General features: G+C 42.4%; 1 protein-coding gene across 1 annotated transcript in view; it reads left to right on the top strand.

Moving 5' to 3' along the window:
• Nucleotides 1-22,206, top strand: part of TNFAIP8L3 (TNF alpha induced protein 8 like 3) — a 46,005-nt gene that overhangs the window by 10,794 nt on the left and 13,005 nt on the right.

The following is a 22,206-nucleotide window of genomic DNA, read 5'->3' as shown; positions in this document are numbered from 1 at the left end:
GGAATAAAGGAAACCAGAGCCTTGCCATTTTGCAGAGTGTTGTGTTGAACCACAGCACGCAGATCTCCCTCACCCAAGGTTACAAATAGATATTTCTTAAAAAGTGACAATATACTTCCATTAGAATATACTTGAAGAGAATTCACAGAGGTTGCCTCCAGAAAGCAATCAGAAGCTTTAAACAGCTGTGAAAAGGCAATGAAGGCAAAAGATGCTTCTGTAAACTAAACTCGTGTTCACCTGGGACAAGAATGTCTCTCAGTTTTCTTGTGCCAATGAGGCAAAGATGAGAGCACAGAAATGCACAAAAGGAGGCTTTGGGGAAAGGTCTGAAGCACAGGAATTGCCAAGTACGTACAGACTCACCAGAAGCATCTACATCCACCTTTCCACTCTGCTACTGACCTGCCTGAGCTGAATCAAACTAAAATTGGGCCAGGTCTGCCCTTTGGAGGGTCAGCAGCCACCCTGACACTCAGGTTTCATCTTCCATCACTGGGGAAGAGAAACAGAGTTCCCAGAAACGGCCCCCATTTTCCACCCCAGCACATCTGTGCGGATCACAGACTCTGTCAGACCCACCTGAGGTGTCCTTGGTCAGCAGCACCTCGTGTGTGACCAGCCAGGACAGGAGGGGGCACAGCAGGCAGGGAGAGCACAGCTCTGCCCTTCCCCAGTTGCAGGTACAGTGCAGCAGGACAATCTCACACCCATGATTTTGCAGCCAGAATATCTGTGCAGCTTTCAGGTTCCCAAGAGCTGTGCCTGCACCTGCCTGTCCGTGTGGGGAGGATGAGTAGCAGCTGCTCCTGCACTGCTCAGAGCTCTGTGTATTTACCTTCCAGAGCTTCGCAGGGGAAGCCGTGCCTTAGCAACAGCCAGGTGGTATTAAAAAAGAGCCAAGTGACATGTAGGAAGAGAATTCAGGGTGATGGTGGGGGAGAGATTATTCAATGTTTTCCATATTTTCATCTAACAGAATTTAATTTCCTTGAAGTTACTGCAGTCAATGACAAGCAGAAGGGTGCACGTGAAATACCTCTGAGCACGGAAATAAAGCATGACTAGACACACCAAATAACCCATGCAGACTGCAAGAGGTTGTTTAAAAAATAATTATATACTTGTCACTGAAGAAGCTTTTCTATATTCATAAATCCTTTTTCCTCATAGCCTTTTCTGGTGGAATTCAGATAGCACACGTGCCATTATGCTAAACAACCAGTTCTGGAATACCTCACTTCTCTCCTCTCTTTTACAGGCATTAAAGCAGTAGTTACACTTCTTAATAGGGATCATTTTAGGGACAGTTAAGGCCTGTGCTTAGTCACTTCATCATTGACTAAAATACAAACTCTGCTCATATGCTATTAAAGAGATTGGAAACAAAGCTTTAAATAAGTACTTAGCTTGCCTTTAAAGCACTGTGGTTTCTTTACCATGATAAAGTATAAAAATACATATGAGATCATAAAGCTCACAGTAATTTTGTTGCTGAAGAAGTTTTACAGATCTACTTGAATTTATTTGGTCTGAAGCTTGCCTTGGTCTAGCATTTTTTTGAGTTGAAAACATTTTTTATACAAACAGCATATGATTGAATACAACTAAGCTTTTTTTATACATGTGTAAAGTGGACAAAAATGATTTTCCCTAAGTAAGGAAATGCTATATATAGAAGAAAAGCTAAAGACTTTCAAGTCACAGACTTCGGTAGGTTTGTTAACACCATCCCCAGGGAGGCAGAAAGACAATAAAAAAGCAATTTCCTTCACAAGAATATACAGAACATCAGAAACAGCAAGTACAGAGAGCAGTGTTGTGCAGAGTGGAAGTCATTTATCCTGTTGGCTCATATTTTGCACTCTACTGATCATCATTCCCTGTTACCATGAACGGGAGGTGCACACACATCAGTAGGTAACACTGAGTTTTAAAATTTTTTTTGACAAATGTCACAACCTGAATAAGCCAGGGAAAATGTGGACTCCACAACTCTTGAGATGTATGGTGTGGAATAACAGCTCTGGGGCAGAAGGAATGCTGCAGGGCATTGCAGACCTCTTGGGGATAAAGCAGTCTCTGTGCTCCAGAGTTGTCCCAGGGAGCACCATGGCCAGGAAACTGCATCCCTCAGGGGACCTGCACACAGTGCTGCTGCTAAGGGGGAGAAACCTGCATCTTGACCTTCTGCAACTTCTTCTCAGACCTCGAGGGTAGCAGACCTGGGTTGTGGTAGAAGTTGGACTAGATGCTCTTATTTGGTTTTTTCCTTCCCTCTCTTTTTTTAGCAGATATACCAAAAAAGATTTCATACTAATGCATACACACAAAATTGTTATTTAAAGTTACTACCGCTCGGGCTCAAAGACACACAGCTTCCACAATGACAAGGGCAAACCAGAAGCTTCTCTGTAGCAAATAAAAATTAATCTGGGGATAGTGCTGAGCCATTGGAAGCAGGGGGACTGATTCTGCAGGAGCACAGTTACTGAGGTAGACCAGACATCACAGAGGAAATGCTAGATGGCTGCACTGAAAGGGTTTAGGAAGGAGACTGGGATGTGCACGGATGTGTCAGATTTCAACAGATGGAATGCTGATCTGGGGTTTATGTAATTCAGAGCTCTTCTGACAGAGTACTCAGGGACAGACGTGCAGAGTGACAGAGAAAGCAGTATTTAAGGAGCTTTGCCATGTTTTCCCATGCTCACTTGGAAAAAGATGGAAAGAAAAGACCCAAATAAGTTTTTCCATCATTTAAAAAAAACCCCAGCATGTACACAAAAAAACCCCCAAAACAACAGAAAAAAAACCCCAAAAGTGACAGTGGCAGGAATCCTTTCTTTGTGTGACCTCCCAGTTAGGTTTGTGCACCAATAACACTGTATTTATATTAAACCTGGAGCTCCATATTGACAGTTTTTCCACCAATTCAGTACATTGTAAAAGGTATCTGTAAATCATTCAAAATACACTTTGCCACTCCAGATTTCTGTTAAGTAACACCTTCCTGAACTTCAAAGCAAATAAAACTGGAAATGTAAGGACATTGTAAAGATACTGGGCTAATTTCTTTGTGCAACCTCCCATATGATAACTTTCCAAAACCTGATGGATAAAGGACTGGGCTGACAGCAGGATCTTAATGACAGCCTTAAGCAAGTTTTTCAGTTGTATCTATTTCTCCTCCCATTCCTGGCCTTCTTTGTCTGTTTTTACCTTTACTATTTTTAGGTCAGGAATGTTTCATTACATTTGTGCAGTAAGAGCCCTGAGATGTTTTATGTAGATACTAGTATTGATGCAGAGCATGGTCACTGATGGTACTTTTATAGGTATATTATGAGAGGACTTCCCTACCAGAGAAAAAATCTGCTCTTCTGCAGTTCACACATCATCTTAAATGTGAAAGATACATATGCATTCAGTAAGGTCTTTCAGAAGTTTTTTATGAAAAAGAATGAAGTTTGTTCACTACTTTACCTTAACCAGACTTGACTTTTTGTCACATTAAACAGATGACTGTAATTATTTTTTTCAATCAGCAGTGCTACTGCATATCATCAGACAAAGGGATGTTACCAGCAAAAGTGGAAAATTCACATTTTTAGCAATTGAGCTAAAGAGGACACACTTATGTTTTTGTCCTCCGTTTTTCTATTTGCTTCTGATTCCAACTGTTTAGCTTTCTGGCAGTGAAAATACATTTGGAACCAAAACAGACCCCACAATTTGAAGTTACCGTGTGTTGACTTGTTCTGCTTTGCCCTTCAGTATATTCTTACTGAAATGAAGAAAGCCATTCACCCAAAGAGAATTTACCAGAAAGAGTTTGGCAGAATTAACCTGCTGATGACCACTGGTGTATTCTTTGATACAAGTCTTTGCAGGGTGGGACCAAGCACAAAAAAAAAAAAAAAAGATCCTGGCCAACTGATAGGACACGGGCTTTCCTCTGTGACCTTCATACACACACCTTGGTGTGACACCACATCATCCCTCAGAACCCTGCTGGTAAGCCAGAGGGGAAAGTGTTCCCACAGCATGCAGGGCCACTACTTTCTTTATAGCCCAAGTTTCAGTTCTTGCACATAAAAGAGTTTGTGTGGACTTCCCATACATAACCCACCTACACAATAATCTTCTCAAGAGGTTGCTTGCTGCCAAGCTCGCTTGTGTGCGGGCCAAGGAATATGGACATTTTCCAGTCCTGTCTGTTAAGACTTCCCTGCAGGAAGCTGGCTTCCTAGGGTGTGAATTTGTGCTTTAAAACCATCTGCCCTATGCTGCTTCATCTCAGGCAATGCCTTAGTGGAAGAAATAATGAATTATATTCAAAGGTGACAAGGTCTGGTAACCAGGCACTAACCCTCAAATTCTGCAAAGCCAGGTGAAACCTGGCCTGAAATACAACAAACTCCAAAATCAGGTCCAGCCAAAGCATAGCTTTTCATTAATAGAGCTCTGACAGTCACCTTGCCTGTAGAAACACAGGTTGAAGAGTTCCTAGTAAACAGCTGTAGTGGATAATGTTATTTCCATTCTCTCACTTCTCAAGATCAGTTTATTTAATCTAGAAATGAAACCATGGCACGACAATACACACATACTGGAAGAATGCTGAACCCTGTTCATGCACACCGGGATCGATGGCTGCTGGACACACCACAAGAGGCACTCAGCATATTTGCAGCCAGGGAGGTTTAGCCTGGCATTAGGAAAATCTTTCTGTCAGAGTTGCAAGCACTGAGCAGGAATGTTGGTCTTTAGGAACAGATCAGATATCTCTTCTAGCTGCTAGTCTTATCTCAGAGAAAGAAATGGATTAGATGATTGATAAGAAGTTTTTTTCCTTCAACCCCAGGTTTCTATGGCACTGAAGCAATGCACAGCAATTCATAGCTTAGCTGGGCGATGTAAACAACCATTTGTTATGCCAAACCTGACTCATTTTCCATGTGAACAGACAGAATAATCTTTGCTAAAACTCAGTCCTTAATTCCATCTCATTTTAACACTGATAAGCTTTTAGATAAAGCCTCCAATCTCTCTGGAGGCTGTCATTCCTTCAGCTAATACCTGTGGAAATTGCCCCAGCCTTACATCAGCCAACAGCCCTTTGCAGCTGCACCTCGTTCACTGATCAGCTACCTAATCACCAAGTTGCAGGTGGCCTTTAACAAAAACATTGCTTTCCAAAGTGTAAATGCAGACAGTTCAGTTGCAGAGACTCATAAAGACAGCTGAAAAAAACCTTTAAAAACCGCACTTGAATATTCTTATCCTCCAATCTGCAGCAAGCCCAAAACCCATAGGTTGCAGTATGCCATGAGATCAGGTGCACCACTTGTGCGTATCCCATGCTGTCAGATCACTTTCACAATCCATTCTCATTCCCCAGATTCACCTCAGACTGATTCCTCCCAGCACTGCCTCGGGTGCTGCTGATCCTTAATTGCTACAGCAGGCACTGCCCTGGAGACTCGGGATCGGCCTCACCTGTCTGGAAGCCACTGTTCCTCCAAGAGCCAGGTGCAGCCACCTACTGTGCCAGCTGGCTTTGAAAGCAGAAAAAGAGCCAGTCCAAATCATCAGCAGATTACACCTGGCAGTCTGTCAATAATATTTACACTGCCACACCCTATAGCCACTATTGACACCTAATGGCAAACTTCCCCCTCCTAATTAATGCTAAAATATATCTCCTGTAGATAGTTGTAGATGCAACTTGACTAATGCCTACTAGAAGCACTTTGTGGGTATAAATTACACCTGGAAAAAAAGGAAGGTGGATTTTAATTAAAAATATACCATCTACTGCCAGCCTACAGACAGATTCTACATTGATTTACAGCTCAGCAGTGCAGTGAGGCCAGGAGACAAATTAATACCAAGTGCTGAGGAGCAGACACACTTTCCGTCGAGCTGGACAATGTAATTTTATACATCAAACATCTGGGGGGTTTTATTTTAATCTTGTTATAACAAAGCCATATATAGCAGGAAAAAAAGTCTTACTAAAGTAGAACTGTTCCTAAGGCGACTTAAGATAGACTAAACAGACCATCTGCCTTAGGAATCTGAATTTTAACCAGAAATAAAAAGGAATGTTAGAACCTATGAGTTATAGTTAGCCTTAGTCCTTTTTTCATAGAGCTCTAACTTTGCCCTGGAAAAATGTAAACAGACTGAAAGAGGGGGGGAAAAGTTTTCTAAAGTTTTATTGCCTAGAGGGGAAAACAAGGGGGAAAGTCATTTTCCTCTCAAGGAAGGAGCTACAAAGTCACTCTGAGCTATGCAAGGAAAGCCCATCAGAGCAAAGTTACTGAAGTGCAATGCATGAACAAGACTACCATAACAAAGTGATCAGCATCATGTTCAGCTATGCTGCTGCCAGAAATAAACTTATCAAGCCTTGATAATATTCATTTGAATATTAAAGAAACTACACAGTCATTGCTCTTTTAGATGAAAATAAAATACCTCAACAGAAAGCAGCTAAAGTTATAATAGAACAGTATTCCCAAGGACCACATGAACTTGCACTACAAGAAAATACCCTTTCTGTGAACCCCTCTTGAGCATGGAGAGTGTACTTATTTATACTGATTAATCCAATAGTTTCCTCTCATTCTTTCAGACTACTAATGAATATCTCTTCATTAAAAAAAGCAACAAACCAACCAACAACAACAAAAAAAAAAGCCAAAACCAAACACAACAGAAAAGAAAACCACACAACCTAAAAAAAGCAAAAATCCAAACGTTGCCAAACTAACCTTACTTCTAAGGTCACAGAGTGAAGAGCTGTCCTCTAAACCCAAAGTCAGACGGGCTAGTGGAGGTGTTAGCATACATAGTGCAAGTGGAGTTGACTCCTTGGTTCATGCAGGACTTTGCCAAATGCCCTGCCAGACACCATTATAGATGCACGATTAAGAATTATAATGTCAGATTTTTAGGTTTAGGTTCTTCCAACAAAAACAATGAAAAACTTATACAAATGGCTGGATCCATTCTCAGTTCCATGAGATAATGAAACACAACTACAGCAACCATGCAGACAACCCCGGGGTGCATCTGTGCCTGCTGCCAGAGCAACAAAAAAGGTCCCCAAACCCCCTGCCCTCTGCAGAGCTGGTGGCACTGTGACAGAGCCACCATCTCGCACAGAGATTTTGCCTGCAGACCCCAAGTACTGCGTGCAGAACAGTCCCCAGGTGGGACCAGGGCTCCTTCCAGCCCAGCACACAATGTCTCACAGCAGCAAAGCCCCAGACAACAACTGAGCACATTGTAATACCAGCAGAGCAACTTCTCACAACAAGCAGCCCCGAGCAGGAAGACCAAGAACCAGCAGCAGCCAGGAGCTGCACACTCACCTCACAAGCTGCGTGCCCCACACTCCAGCCTCCGTCACCCACCGTGCCCTCCCGCCTTCCCTGCAGGAATAGCCCCCTCCCCTGCCCTCCCATTCAAGGCCAGGTGCAGCTGGTCAGTGCAGCCCTGGCTCTGCTGATGGGGAGCACCTGGTGCCATGGGGACACAGCACCAACGGGCCTGGCCAGGGCTCTCTGCTGGCAAGGTGCCCCTGCAGAAAGGCTGCCAGATGCCCACGTCGCCTCCTGGCAGCCCTGTTCTGCCCTCTGTGCCAGGTGAGGTGCAGACATTGAAGTTTTGCGTCCTGGGAGGGGTTGTGACCCTCAGGTGACCCATGAGAGCCCGTCCCTTCCAGCTGGAGCTTTCCCAGCTGCCAGGAGCGCTGGTAGCACCCGTGTCTGCCGTGACTGCGCCTTCTGCGTGCCTCGGATGTATAACCCAAAATGTGCCTGCATGGCTCATCTTATTTTGAGCCATCAATTTTTGTCCTCACTGTGGTACTTCAAAGTCTGCTTTTTGGTTTCCTGCTTCAGTCATTCCTCTGTTCAAAAGCAGAATATAAATAGGATCACAGAAACCAATCTTCCATTTCTGCGAGAATAAAAATTAAATCTGCACTATTGACATCATCAAATGCAAGTAGCAATCACAGAGTAGAACTACATAGCAAGTCATAAAAAGATTCATCACTTATTAAAGGAATTTGATTTTTAATTGGACTTTTAGTGGTCAGACTTTTTTTAATTCTGTCAGTATTTTTGAAAAGCTTTGACAGAATTGTTTTACTTGCAATGTAAATTTGGTTAATATATAAAATAATTATCTTCAGATCAGAGTAAGGCAATTGAAATGCTCAAAATACCTTATTAGGATTATGAGGAAAAAACATAATTACCAATTTGCTACTAATAAAATAGATTTTTGCTTATTGTGTAACATTGAAGCAAGGCCTAACCTTGCTGCTTTACTTTGGTAGAACTCCCATCAAGTGAGGAATTACTGCTAGACATAAGTCATTACGTGGGAAGAATGCAGGAAAATATTTTTCTAATTAAATCTTAAAAGTTTTTTGGAGTAGCTAGCAGGTATCATCAGCTCTGGGGAAGTTAAATGCTTGAGTGCCATCATGGACTCTAAAAATCACACTGTTAAGAGCCTGCAAGGGACGTAGCACTGAAGTAGGCAAATAGAAATTTGAAATTAATTTACTGTCCCACTTGTAGGTTAGTCTAGGTGGAAGTTCTCAATCTGGAAATGATGTTATTTGGGTCTCTGTCTCACATCCCTTACCATATCTTTCATGGTTGCTAAGAAACAGCAGCATTACAGCGAGCAATCATTCCTACTTCAGTGTAAATTGTAGTTAATTAGCCGATGTGTGAAGTGGGATCCCTACCATGAGAAGAAAGAGATACCGTTTATGTGTAAAAGCACAAACCAACACAACTGACAAGCTGAGGATTCGTTCTAAATCAAAATGTTCAAATGGTAAAAAGCTTTGGAAAGTTTGCATTTGCTGGAGTGGTTTGTAATACACGGGTAGAATAAAGGAATCGTGATTAGCTGGGTCCCAAAATCTGTCCTTCTGCAGACCTTAATGAAAATTCTCAGCTTGAGTGTGAAATCTGATGGGTACAAAATCAAAGATGATGTGATTGGATAAATTAAAACCAGAGGGATTTGTTTTCTGACATGGATAACATGTACAGCAGACAAGGTTTACAGCTTAGGAGAAGGTGGGGAGTAAAAGATGCTGCTGGGATTTTCTAAAAGATTTGAAGTTATAATTTTACATGGAAATTAGAATAATAGAACCAGGTACAAGTTATTTGGACTAAAAACATTTAGGATACACAAAAATAGCTGATTATCCTTGTCTTCTGTATTTCTCATTTACCCAAACAGGGGTAAACATCTTGAACAGAAAGAGTCTTGGCTGTGTCATTTGCCAGGGAAGTTTCTAATTAGTGCCTTTGTTGTACACAGCTGTAGTCAAACGATTTTGTCATTTGATTTCCAAACAGGAGTGAAAATTTGGTCTTTCATTAGGAAAGAACAATGAACAAGTGCTTGATATTTGAAGCTCAGGACAGATCTGTCATTCTCTTCGTAGCAAATTTGAGGTAGCAGTGATACTGTTTTTTAACTAAGGCAAGTAAGAGAATTTTAAATACCTCAGGAACTGATTGCAGTGGAAGCATTTTTTTTTCTTTGTACAATTTTAGATAATACCCAATTTTGTTGAGTTCTGCTCGGAGAGGGAAAGAATAATTTGTTTCAGCGTCCTTTCATATTTCTTTTCCAAGTATGGATGTTATGGAGAGACATTTCTAAGACAAGTGCAAAGAACTTCTCAGTTGTTACTGAGCAGAGACTGACAGACTATCTAGGTGCTGAGTGTTAACATTAATAACCATCTCGATCTGTGCTCTGTTAGACAGCCTTCATTTTAGTAGCTATTTATAAGAGCCAAAATGCTTTGTGTCATGGTTTATTAGGCAGGACACACTCTGCAAACAAAAAGATGTTTGTGTTCGTTATGCTTTGAGAATTATATGCTTTATATTATATGCTTTCAAATTATAAAAATGTAGAAAAATACATTTTAGATTTTTATATGTGAAAAATATGTCTATTTTTGTGTGTGTTGCTATTTCCAGACTGGGATTCAAAAGTTATTACTCTGATTGTCTCTAAAGCCTCTATTTTCCTTCCTCTCCCTCACGGTAGAAAGATTCATATATCTTGTAAGAAATCAATGTTTATTTCATTTTACTACTGATTGGGATGTATTGTAAATACATCTAAATAAATTTGAGATGTATTGTAAATAGATAGTTTGGCTGAGGCCACGCTGGCTGTGCCCCAGAGGAGAAGCTATGGTCGTTTCTGGAGCAGCCCAGCACTATTTTGGACATGAGCTGAACAACTCACAGGGACAGAAAGAGGTTAAAGCAGGGTGGATGCAGCCTGACCCAGGAGAGGAGGATACACTGTGCAGCCAGGAGCACATAATGAAATGAATGAACTGAGCAGAAGTGGGGGTGAAAGTGGGATAAAACTTCCCTTTCTCCCACTCCTTCATCTGTCGATCCCAGCTCAGACTGTGAAATTCATATGGGTAAAAAGGATACCCATAAGATACACTTCAATAAGGACCTAAAGAATGTATATTGCTGAAGGCTTGTGTTGGTCTTAAGCAATCTGAAGAGTTCTCCAGGGATTCTTTATACATCCTATTCCCCCAAGATAATACAGTATTAAGAAAATCTTCAATTCTAGCCATGAAAGATTGTCCAGGGTTGATCATGGCTGGTAAGAGTTTCACAGAAGCTTGCTGGCTTGTGAGAATAGTTTTCAGAAGCACGGTGGACATTCCACAGAAATCTGTTTAAGGCTATTGTGTTTGAAGTACATAAATAAGTACTTTAGTGTTTGGTTACTCGTTGAATGGCATTGTGAAAATGTAGCGAGGTGTGTAATTCAATGGGATGGTGAGTTTTGTTGCCGATTCCCAAATCTAAAGCATCATTTGATTGTGAGGGATGTTACTTGAGGGACTGACAGCCCTACCTGGGCCTAGCAGAGTGGCTTTACATTGTTATAATGGGATTAGTCTGTGAGTGAAACCAACCATGAGTTGGAGTGGCTCAACTTTGATAATGACAAACTCATCCACAGTCCTGTGAGTGCTCTTCGGCTGGTGCCTCACAGACCATCTCTCTTCTGGCTTGCTCCTCAGGGCTACATTCCCCAGCAGTCCCAGTGCACTGGCTGTGCAAGGTAAAAGAAATGCAGGGGTATTCTGCACGTGGTCAGGAACCCTACCCAGGGCACATCACTCACTGCCTGAATTCTGTCAGCAGGAGATGTTCTCAGCACGAGCTGCTGTTGTATTGTCTCCCACGCAGAGATGGTTGCAGCGCCAATACAGGTGGTGTTTCTGTGCCCAGAAAACTTGAGCTCCTGAAACCAACCCAAAGAAATCTTTATTGAAAACCACAGACAGGTGTGTAAGTGCCAATCCCTTAACAGAGGGGTAGCGTGGCAGGGTAATTCCGCTCTGTGGGAAGGAGAGTGTGCTCTACCTGCAGGACTGCTGCACATCGTTTCTGGGATGCTCTTGGAAAGGCTAGTGGAGATGCAGACATGTGACAAACGGATTTGGCTTCCCAAATTCTCTGGCTGAAACTCCTGTGTGTGGCATGGGCAGCGATAGCCACTACTGCAGCATCTGAATTGTCACAGCAGAAAGGGAGGAGCTGGCAGGACCTAGAGACACTGGGCAAGGACTGCATTCCTGCATTCCCAGTGGCAGGCTCTGGCAGAGCTCTGTGCTCCAGTGTTTCAGCTTTCAAAGGAAGCTTTTGGAAAAAGGCTATGGAACAGCCACTCAGTTTCCACTTGACAGAAAGCAGCAGTTCAGCCCCAGTAACTGTAGATTCTTTTTGGAGAACAAGCCTAGAAATGAATCAGAAAAAGGCACAGCACAAAATAGGCTGCTGTTTCAACTGGCAACTGCAGAATGCACTTGTGTTGGGCTATTTCTGTCTGCCTTGCACAAGAGTAATTTCCATAATTTTAAATCATTTTTCCAAGTTATACAAGCTGGTTTCATTTTCCAGCACTAATCGAGGAGAAACCTTTGTTTAAATCTTGTAAACGGTCATGGGTGAGTAGATGAACCTGTAACAGAGCTAAATAAATATGCCAGATACCCAAACGAGCTTGTTATCTACTCCAGAGTGCTGGAAAAAATAAACAATTCTGATTAGATCTCGGAGTGGCAAACTTCCAATCCCAGCAATAAAGGCAGGTCCTATGTACTCTGGAGCTGACATATTTCTTCAGCACAGAACAAAGTGAACTCTGCAGCAGCAATGACTGTAGCCAGCTATGGAAGGGAGCAGGCACTCCCAAGGAGTCAGCACTCAATAGTCTGCTGCAGTGTTTTCAATGTTCTGTTTAATTTTGCAGATTACATAACATTTTTTCGGTTCAGAGTGCTTCCAGTAAATTTAGGCTTCTAAAGACTTCACTAGGTTTTCATAATTACCTTTCTCACAGACATCTTGGAAAAAGTTCCTGGGTTTCTCTGGTCTGGGTAAGTCCTCCAGGTCTACAGTCCAGGACTCAGCCTAGATACGTAACTTTCTGTAACATGCTTCACCCAGGAAATAAACCTGTGGAGAGCTGTGGAATTTTTTCTCTGTCAAGGGCTGGTACCAGCACGATACCACATGTGAGTAGTGGTGCATGATCTCCCTGTAAGCATCTGAGCTTCATCCAGTACAAGGAGGAAAGGGAGTACTTTAGGGCTTAGTGATTTTTTTTTTTTTTTTAAATTCAGCATTTTTCTTTTTAATTAATTTGTCTTTATTTCCCTGCTAATAAATTAGACATCGTGGACTTTCATCTGTCTCTTTGTATAACCTGAACTGCACAGGCACTGCCATGGAAGTCAATGCTTTCAGCTCTGCACACTTTACTCAGGTTTTTTAACACAGCCGTTATCAAAGATTGAACATCACAAATATAAATAAGCTATCAGAAGTTACAGGCTTTGAAGCTTTGTATAACAACTGGTTCTAAATAAAAGCCAGGACTGAAGCACCAGCAGCAGCACTTGTATGGACAAGAAAGACACCTTTCATGTGGTGGGTACCTACAGAGAGACTCGTACTGCTCAGCAGCACATGAAAGGATGCTGGAGAGGAGACGTGTGAGACTTCACCTGCACGAGGTTAATGCTTCGCCTGTTTGAACCATGAAAAAACAGGAGCAAGAACACAGGACGCTGAGAAGTTAAAAAAAAAATCAACTCAGCCTGATTTAATTGGAAAGCATCACTTGGCTGGCTTCTTTAGTAATTGCTGGAAGCCATCCCAACTCTTTATGTGTTTAGAAGTGATACAATTCAACTCATAAATAATTTTTTAATAAGCGACAGTGCTCCCAAAGTATGTGAGTTAACCCTTCGAGTATGAGAAATAGGGTTGTTCCCTCCATGCTTTGTACATTTAGAACATTTTATGACAACAATAATTCTTCTGTTGTATATTTTAGAAGTAGGGTGTCACAATAAATGTATGTGCTGTCCAATGAAATGACAAAGGCTTTGGACAGTAGGTAATAATAAATGCTGAAACAATTAGTGTTGTCAGTCCTATGGTGTCACAGAGATGAAATTATCATTAGGGAAATCTACATAAGTGTATGCAAGATTAGACTTGATTAAGAGGCAGTCCTTGCACTGCAGAATCTAGTAGTGGTGCTGTGTTGGCATTGAGAATAAAAAATCTCCTGAAAAAAATGTATATGTGTGTAACATATCCATGCATAAATTTATTTATACATTTGTTGGTGGTTTTGGTTTGTTTTGATGGTTTTGTCTGGGATTTTTTTCCAAAAGGACACCAAGTGTACATGACCAAGGTCAGTTCAGCTCTGTTAGTCTGAAGAGGAGCACTGAGCTGGATTCCCTATTGCACGGGGGAACAATTCACTTTTTCAGCCAAAATCTGTGCAGCAAAGCTAACTCAAACAGCAGACACAAGGAGAAAGGGCTGACAGCCTGGGAGATTTACAGGAAATCACAAGGAATTTTAGAAAAAATACATGCACTTCCAACAATATTTCAACCAGCCAACGTTTTCTGTCAAAATAGATTAATAATTCCAGCTTATAGCAATGCTAGAGACAGCCCAGAACTTGTGATTTTCCCTGTTCTCAACTGCATGAGTAGATACAGCCATAGCATTTGTCCAGTCTTAAGTCTCATTAGGTGCAGAGTGGTTATTGTTCTTCAGTCAACCTATTCAAAACAAATCTGATGAGGGGAGTGCTCCCCCACGGGGTGTAGAACTGGACGAGTTTGTCAGTGCAGGTGGAACTGTGCTGGTGTACACCAGAGGATTTAGCTCCTTATTTTTAAGAAAAGCAAATGGTTTCAGAGGCTGGTTCTGTACCTTGGGACAGAAATATAGGAAAGACCACAGATTCTCTTTCATTCAGGGGTTATGTTTTTCTATGACTTCAGTGCAAATTTCAGCCATGCTCTGACTCACCTTTGGGATATTATTCAATATAGCTATTAAACATTAAGTTGCATGAACAGGGTCACCTTAGAACTGGCAAAAATTTAGGACATATTTGGAAAGATATGAGGAAGGGGGGAAATCAATATTTTTTTAATTCAATTTCCCAGTAAGGTCTGTTCATTTAACTCAGAGCATACCCTATAAAATGACAAAGCTATTTACATTAGTAAGTTTAAGCAGCCTTGGCTGCGAAGTCCCTGGCTGTTAAAGAAGCGTGTTTTCATTAGTTTCAACTGGCTGTGGGTTTAAAAAAAGTAACAAATAGTGCTGAAAATCAGCAAGGTGCCAAGGCTGGCAACAGGGAGTCCCCTGAGCCTGCAGCCATTCTAATCAGGGTACTGCTGAAAAGCGCTGTTCCGAGAGCTGTTCTCTGGCAATGGAGAGTGAAACGTCTTTTCATTCACTTCTTCCCACTCCAGTGGGGTAGTCAGGACTAACCGAGGAGAAAAGGCTCGTTATGGCAGCTGTTCAAAGGATAAGGATTTTATATTTTTATGTGGAGGTGGCTTTGGTGTTACCAACCCCTGGCAGTTTGTTACAGGAGCTCCAGAGGGTTACTTTGCTCCACTTACTCTTAGGTACCTCAGTTCATTTCTGCACATCTCAGCTAGGGAAAGCAGACCCAGCAGCTTTACTCTCTGGGACTCATTCATGAGAGTGCTGCATTGTGATGTTGCAAACTCTGCAAGGAATTGGAGGAAACTTTTTTCACAGAATCTTTTAAAAGACCCACATAAACCTTTGAAGATGAAAGTCCATTTTCCTTGTACAACAAAGAAAGGGGAAAAGATTGCACAAGCAGGGCTTGAAGAACGGAGTGTGATTATAGTTGCCCATATTTAACCAAAGTACATTAACCAGCCTATGTCATAAAAATGACAGCCAAGAAATAACATGGAACTAAGAGTTTCAGAGATCTTATAAATCAGGAGAGTTTGGCAGAATTAGCCTATTATATTTCAAAACTTCTGGGGTTTTTAAACATCCACTGCACATGTTTCTCCATTCTTATCTCTGAAGCTGTTTTTTTCATTTACTGCTTTGCTGACCTATGCCTGTGGTCTCTTCACTTCTGAAGCAATGTAAAGATAATGCTGTTAAAAGTCACTCCTAAATCTAGCCATTGGCACAAATAATTTATATCCCCGTACTCCAGATGATTTCTATTCTTTTGTGGTGAGAAAAAAAAAAAAACAAAGGGGGAATGAGGCAAGAGCAGACACTGTAAGATTTCAGCTTGTTCCCTGTGAAGTTGTCATAGTGAAAAATAAACACAACTAAAAGAAATCAGAAAATAGTCCTTCTCTTCATTTGCTGGTTCACTCCCCAGTGAGGAAGATGAGAGCCTGAGACAGACATACTTTGTGAATTCAGGAGGCTAATGCAGACTGTAGCCAGTGTGCAGTGCAGAGTTATTCTCTGGTAGCCGTGGGAATTCAGAACGATAACACCCAGAGTCCCGTACAGAGACAAAGCATTCTGAGAAACGGGATGAAGTGCATCCAAAACACAGATGGCTGGTTGGGATACAGCCCCTTTAAATAGTGAGTTCCCTCTAAAAGAATTGGGAGAGAGGACCTGCTGGAGGTTAAGTCAGTTTTGGATGAGAAATGTTTGGAGTCAAACCTAAGTACATCATGGAAAAACAAGCTCTGTGTCATCATACACAACATCATAAATTTACTTGGCCAATTCAGGCCATTATCATTGAGATCAGTAAAAACTTTCTTTCATGAAACTCTGAATATAGCAAAAGAATTCTTATCTGTGCAACAGGAAGCAGAATGGAATCCTAAATCTTGTTCATATGCAACCTTAGGATCTGCAGCTATTTCAGAGGCAGAGCCCCATACAGCAAATGCTCCTCCACAAGGCAGTATTTTCTCCACCTTTGTGAAGAAAAAAAGGGCAAGTATTTCCTTTAAACATTTTGTTTTCTGTAGTTTATCCGAGCAGATTTCTAGATAACTTTTTCTTACCACACCATCTTGGCCATACATTTCAATTTTTGTAAATTTCTTTGGAAAGACAATGAAGGGGAAAGCTGCCTCCAAAAGCATATAGTTTCATTAGTTGTAAAACAAAGGTCTTTTATGGGTAAGTGTAAAATAAGAAGGCAATTAAATGATACTGGAAGAAGCCCTTAGAGGAATATCCAGAGTAAGACATCCAAGTGTACACTTCTAGAATATTGAAATATGCTACATTCCTTTTGTAGTGTTGGACCGAGTTTTATTCTGGATTAAAGCAGATTGCTGTACAATTGTCAAGCATCTCTAGAATTTTACAAACCAGACCCATCAGATTGTAAAGGAGATTCATCAGGCTCCATGTGAGCAGTTTACAAAGCAGTGTGGTTGTTACGACCATCTCAATTAAGAAACTCAATGCTGCCCTGAATGAATCGTGGCGTATCATCACATTGATAGATTTGTGTTCAGAGCATTGATGGCCTCACTTAACCAAAAGTTACTGGATACAAATCTCTCTTCAGCTGCTGTCTCAGGATGCATCCTTTGTGTGAGTTCCAAGAAGAAGATGCATCAGCCAGCCAGGAGCATGAACATGGGACCAGAACACACAACAGCAGCTGACTTCCTCATTTTTACCCCACTCTTTCCATTGGTCAGAAATCTTGCAACCTCCAACGTGCTGCTTGGATTTATAGGCTGTCTCTCACTAGATAAGAGGCAGAGTTCTGGTATCTGGAGTTTTATTTCTTTGATAGAAGCTTTCCACAAGCAATTTCTTTGTATATTAAAGTCAGACAAATGTCCACTGAAGCAACATTATGTTACCACCACTGGGCTGCACTTAATGCGGGTTCACACAGTGGGAATGAGTCTGAGAGGCTCACTGGGGAGCCCATTTGCCATAAGAAAATGCAATTTTATCACAGGCATATTTTGCATTGGTTGTTAAGCAAGCCAGAAGGGTAAAGCTGCTGCGTGTGCTTTCTCTGTAAGCATGAGAGTATTTAGTATTTGGGGAGAAAATACTGAAAAGGGGCAAGTGGCAAACCATCTTCTGGCTTTAGGCTTGAAGAAAGGCAGACAGTTGACTGATGGGGAAGTGCTGCTCCTGAAACAAACCTTGAGAGATCTGTGGGCAGGGAGGGACCAGTGCTGCCAGAAGCTGAGGAAATGCAGATGAGCACAGGCAGGCCTGAATAGCACCATGCCAAGGGGACCTCAGCAGGCCCAGAGGAAGAGAACAGATTGCTGCAAAAGAAACTATTTGAATAGACTTGGGTGGGGAAAAGGGAAAAAAAAGTACTAAAAAAGAAAAGCGGGCCAGCTCTCTCTGGCAGCAAACCCAGCTTCTCTAAGGTGAGACCCACTGGGTTAAATTGCTGCTCAGTTATTTGCCAAGGGAGGCTTCAGCTATATGGAAGTGTAGGGTTTAACAGCATGAGACTAGCAGCTCAGATTAGCACTGGTTAAAAGGAAATAAGAATAAACAAAAGGGCTCCTCTTCCAGACCTTTCCTGTTGAATATGTAATGTGTGATGTCTCTGTGCAGAGGACTGCAAACATTCTCTCTTTTGGCTTAAAGCATCCTGGGAAACTTCATCAAATTAATAATGACTGTTAGTAAAGGTTAAATAATTATTTTAGAGTATCATTCAGCTTGATGATAGAGTTTATTGAAGTGTTCCTGCCAGCAGTTTGTTCCCTGTGAGCAATACCTATATTCAGAGCACAAACACTGCATTATCACTCTCTAGGCTTTCTGGTGCAAACCCACAGGAATCTCGAGATTATTTGGGTTTATGAAATAATAGCAATGAATGACACATACACAGTCATTCCTTTTTAAGGCTCCTGTCTCCCGTTAAAAGCACAGAAATGTCTCATTTGATCAAAGGCTCTCTGCTTTCTGCTCATTCCTTGTGTGTACTTAGATGTGAATGTCCCTGGCTTATGCTATGGCAATGGCAGGAGCACGAGCAGGAACGACAGACAGACCTCGTTGCAGGGAAACCTGAGCCCTGCAAAAGCAGGAGCATGGGAATCCCAGTTCTCTAGACAAGTCTGTGATAGGGCTTGTTAGACCTCCCTCTCTCCAGCCCATCCCTGCCTGGCAAAGTCCTCTCTGGGCATTGCCTGTCTGCAGCAGAATGTGCCAGAACTGCTCAAATCCCTCTTCAAGAAAGGAATTAACACTTTTCCTCATTGTATAAAAAGTTGAATGGGAAACATAAGATTGGGCAAAATCCAGTTTTTTCTTACAGAACTGATGAGAGCTGGGCAAGAAGTGGATTTTGTCACATTTCTTCGGGCAGAAAGAGCACTGAACCCAGTAGAGCCCTCGAGCAGGACTAAGAAATGCAGGATTAATTCTCTAGGAAAGAAGGACACACCAAGTCTTGCAAAGCAGCAAGAGGAAAGTAAGCAGTATTCTCCCTCAGGTGGCTGCTGGTCTATCTGAGAACGTTCCACAGGGTGTTCAGTCTTGGAATACCATGTCAATTCCAGGAGAGATAAGATGGGTCTAAACTCACCTTTGGAAGCTTTCTAGGTCAGCCTCAAGAAGCTGCCTATGCTTAGAATGGCTCCAGAAGGAGAAGTAACAGGCCAGTGCCTCTGCCTTCAGCAGGTACCACAGATACTCTAAAAACCCATGCTGGAGATCAAGGAAGGGCTGCATTGCCCAAGCTCCCTTCAGCAGTGCCAGGTGTGTGGCTGGAGCGGGTTTCTGTTGCCGGGCTCGGCGTTCCTCAGAGCCGTGGCACTGCCGGCAGCCGGAGCCGAGGGCAGCAGCTCTGCTGGCAGCTGGAGCAGCACGATGGCGACGGCGTGTGGGCTGTGCTGCCTTCCTCTCTCTGGGAACCAGCCTGGGCCACATTCGGGCCTTGTGGAGCCTCTCTGCAGAGACCGACGTTGCTGCTGCGTTCCGGGGTTTGGTTTCTGCTTGCCCCGCTGGCTGCTCTGGGCGCCCGCGCATCGGCCCCGTGCGCCCCCGGAACCGCGAGCACGGCGCCTTCTGTCTGTCTGTGCTCTTTGCTGAGGTTTGTCCTGCCAGGCTTTTCTTCAGGTAATGCAAAGGCAGTGATTTTTGGTTTTTTCCTATGCAAATTCAGTCCTGACTCCTTGGAGCTGCAATGTTATATAATGAGGGTACATGTGCATACATACATCCGTATATATATATATATATATATATATAAACCCCCACACAACACATTGCTGTTACTCACATGCCTCAGAATAATGAAACAGACCTTCTAAGAACTGTCCTGACCATTTCAGTACTTTCCCAGCATCTTTTCCATTTCTGCTTTCCTGAAATAAAGAGTTGTACTCAGAGTGACTTCAGCACCACGGGTGGTTACAGCCACTGCTGTTACAGTGTTATTAGAGACTGATGACAGCAAAAGCATCCCTGTTATCAGTGTTTTCCTCCTGGCATGATGTGTTTTGCAGTATGCATACACACAGCGAACAAGGTAAAAGTACAAAACCAGATTATCTCCATTAGTGTTTATCCTCTGCAGGAGCTGTGACTGTCAGCTGCTTTTGGTGCTGCTTGGGTCAGTCACCTCACTGTGAAGATATTGATGCCATGCTTAGCAGTTTAGTTTAAACCCATAACAAGGAAACTATCATTTGTAGTCAGGTTTCTCCTGCTTTTTTTTTTCCCCACCATAAATTCAGGACTTTTTCTTTCATTGGTGTAAGACACTAAGACACTGTAAGTTTTGGCAGATATTATTTGTGCAGATTTTGAACCGAGGAGGAACAGAATTGACCTGCAGTTCTACCTTCCCAGGTGTTCTGTCCTTCCAAAGGAAATAACCTTTTGCTTGTACTGTAAGGCTCAGCTTCATTAGCCTAGACTAAGGTTTCCACAGTGGTCATTTTTTATGGCAGGATTGCAGAGGACAAGTATGGAGAATACAGCAGGTGGTCTGGTTCATGTGGAATAGATAGATATTTTAGCCTGTGTCTTGTTTTTCCACAGGGGTGGAAGTCATCACATATTCATTCCTGCTACTTTGTGCAGCTTGATCAGATGCTTGACCTGACACTGTAGACAAGCAGTGCGGAGCAGATCACCCAAAGGATATATTAAAGTCCAAATCAGACTTCATTTTCAAGGAAAACAGGGTTATAGATCATATCTGAGGCATAAGGCAACACGTTCCTACCAATAAATCCCAAATCAGATGCTCAAAAACTTGTGAGAGATGGAGAGTGTGATGAATCCCAGCTGCACTGACCAGCATTAATTTTTTCCTTTGGTCAGGAGTTTTCCATTCAGAATCTGGGTTGGCCATCTCCCCAGCAGCTAATCCTTCTCTAGGGACAGGGGAAAGGAAAAAAAAATGGGGAAAAAAAGTTACTCAAGGATTCTACACAGCCTAACATTCTGCAACTGTAAAAATGTCTTTTCTTTTGAATAACCAGGCAAACAGTAAAGCATTGTTTAAAGCAATAAGTACATGGAGACTCTTCTAGTTTTGTTGTCCTCTTTGGGGAACAACACTAAACAGTGAACTCCTTTCTAAATATTCATGTCTTCTGTCTTTTCGGTTTCATCTTTGCTGTTGTTGACAAATACTTTCCTAGTGCTTTCAGACAGAAAACAAGGCCCTGGTTTCCCCCTGCATGGAGGATATTGACACACTGAGGTTCGATTTTCCTGTAGAGCTCTGCAGAGCTCCAGTGCTCATATGTGGGCAGCTATTTCAGTATAGCTCAGGCTTAATCTCCTCTCTGTTGAAGAAGGGGAAAAACCCCTAAACTGCAAGGAAAAGGAACTTACTGGTCTCTGCTTGCCAGCAAGAAGCCAATGACATTTAAAAATAATTTTTCTCTTTTAAACTTGTAACACCACTAGTTCATTTACAGCTATACCCCTGAACTAAACTCGCTGTAGGTGGATTCTGCAGTATCAGTCCTGGTGGTTATAATCAAACAGCACGCAGGGTTTGTTTCAGCAAGGCCACGATGGGATTGTCTGTTAGAAGTCTGTAAGGAAATGGTGGAAAAAAACAACAAAAAAACCTTCAAATGAGTTAAAAGAAACCAGAGCAGGCATAATTCGGAAACTGATATTATCAGCAGCTCTTGCTCAGAAAGGAAGGACGGTCTTAGGTCTTTTATGAACTTGCACAAGCAGCATTCCCATCTGGTTTTGTGCTGGGCTCGTAAAGCTGCAGCACAATCAACAGCTAATTGGGGCTGGGTGAGACAAAACTGCTTCAAGCAGCCACAAAACCCTCACTGCCACAGTGGAGCTTGGATCTGCACCTGAAACCTGCTGTAACAGTTCAACACCTGGCTCAGAAATGCTGGTGCTGTCTCCACCCTGCAATGGGACACAGCACTGGGGCAGAGGGAACAAGGGATGCTTGCTCTGGAAGGCACAAGGAGGGCCACTGGCAGTGGGAGCCATGAATTAATGCAGAGCATTTGCTTTACCCCAAAAGACTTCACAAGTTGCAGCAACTCTTCTGGATCTGTTTAAGTCCTTTTTTACCTCCTGCACATTCTCAGGATAGGAGCTAAAATCTTGGACTGCAGTCAGTGATAAATTAGATGCCTTTACAAATCCAGGCCTTTGCATTCACGGAGGGAGTGAAAGCTGTGATAAATACACAGAGACAAGCAGCACCCACATACCTTGTAAGTAATGATTCTGTGACACAGACAATATAACTAAGCATGACTCAAGGGGAGGGTTCAGGAAACCATTTCTTTACTAATAGACTTACACA

The sequence above is a fragment of the Corvus moneduloides genome, chromosome 13 (assembly GCF_009650955.1).
Source record: "Corvus moneduloides isolate bCorMon1 chromosome 13, bCorMon1.pri, whole genome shotgun sequence".
NCBI lineage: Eukaryota > Metazoa > Chordata > Aves > Passeriformes > Corvidae > Corvus > Corvus moneduloides.
The sequence above is the reverse complement of the archived record's forward strand: the minus strand, read 5'-3'. Positions and strand labels throughout refer to the sequence as shown.